General features: G+C 34.2%; 1 non-coding gene across 1 annotated transcript; it reads right to left on the bottom strand.

Annotated features, from left to right (window-relative positions):
* Positions 1-213: 213 nt before the first annotated feature.
* Positions 214-308, bottom strand: TRNAY-GUA (transfer RNA tyrosine (anticodon GUA)). The gene is made up of 2 exons: positions 272-308; positions 214-249 (listed from the first exon to the last, which is right to left on the bottom strand). It is a non-coding gene; the product is annotated as a tRNA-Tyr (tRNA).
* Positions 309-734: the final 426 nt, after the last annotated feature.

Below are 734 nucleotides of genomic sequence, written 5' to 3'. Positions count from 1 at the left end.
TTTCCGAGCTGCCGGATTCGAACAAGCGACCTGAGGATGACAGTCAGGATCCTGTTCTACTGCTATCCGTGTTCTTCATTTTTATTTTTCAATTTTCCGACCTGCCAGATTCGAACCAGCGACCTAAGGATGATGGTCAGGATCTTGTTTTACTGCTATCCGTGTTCTTCATTTTTCAATTAGACTGCAAAATTAGACTGCAAAATTAAAAGCTCCGACCTGCCGGATTCGAACCAGCGACCTAAGGATAACAGTCGGGATTCCGTTCCTACTACAGTCCTCCGCTCTACCAACTGAGCTAAGGTCGGACGATGGTATAATAAGGATATTATATTCTATTTCAAAAACGTAGGCTGGTAACAAAGTTATCAAATAATAATTTGTCATTTGCCAGTTTTATTCACTCTCACAACGTACAAAATAATTTTTAAGAAAACATGAAATGTTAAGTTGAGTGAACCAAGCTGGCAAAACTAGGATCCTGTACAAATGAGTGCAAATGTTTTTTTGGGGCCGTGGTTTATTGAGGAGGTAAATTAGTTAAAAATGGTTAGAATTTGGTAATTTTTTTAGTAAAATTTAACCGAGGAATGTTTAAATAGTTTTTTTATAAGAGAAATAAATTTACAATATTAAAAATTTTGAAATTTAAATTTATAAAAATTTCTTAAAAAAATTTCAAAATCACATAAAAATGTCTATATAGACAACCGCCTTTTTTTATTGGGTGTAGT

The sequence above is a fragment of the Pinus tabuliformis genome, chromosome 6, assembly GCF_031772625.1.
Source record: "Pinus tabuliformis cultivar Carrire ecotype Pingquan chromosome 6, CPIR1, whole genome shotgun sequence".
Taxonomy (NCBI): Eukaryota; Viridiplantae; Streptophyta; class Pinopsida; order Pinales; family Pinaceae; genus Pinus; species Pinus tabuliformis.
Note: the sequence above shows the minus strand (reverse complement) of the source record. Positions and strands in the feature narration are given on the sequence as shown.